This window comes from Sturnira hondurensis, unplaced genomic scaffold (genome assembly GCF_014824575.4).
Source record: "Sturnira hondurensis isolate 20B ecotype Veracruz unplaced genomic scaffold, ASM1482457v3 Scaffold0022566, whole genome shotgun sequence".
Classification (NCBI taxonomy): domain Eukaryota; kingdom Metazoa; phylum Chordata; class Mammalia; order Chiroptera; family Phyllostomidae; genus Sturnira; species Sturnira hondurensis.
Window position 1 is genome coordinate 367,781 of NW_028095197.1, and position 455 is coordinate 368,235.

Genomic DNA, 455 nt, shown 5'->3' on the forward strand with positions numbered 1-455 from the left:
TTGGTCTCTGATGCAAAGTTTAAAGTTCTTATGGCAATATCTGTTCCTTCATTCTGCTTACCAGGTACAATAAAATAGTCAGCGTTTATCAGTCAACTGCATTTTCCAAACACCCACTGTGCCTTCAGCATCAGGTCCTGGGGAGCCTTAGAGAGAAAGACATTCAAGGACTTTCCAGTTTAATGGGGAAGAAGGAGAAACACTAATGTGTACATGTAAACAGCAGGACTAGTGAAGTAGAAACAAACACACAATCCTGAGCATCTGTGCAAAGACAGGCAGGAGTTGACTGAAGAATGGGGTGGGTGAGTGAAATGGGTGAAGCAGCTGAAATGAGGTGAGTCTAGTTTCGTTAGGGTTGTGTTGGTGTTTCAACAAAACTTGTTTTCCATTTCTCAAAAAATGGAGAGTAATGTGCATACATGAACAGAATTTTTCATTCTGTTTTGGAGGAG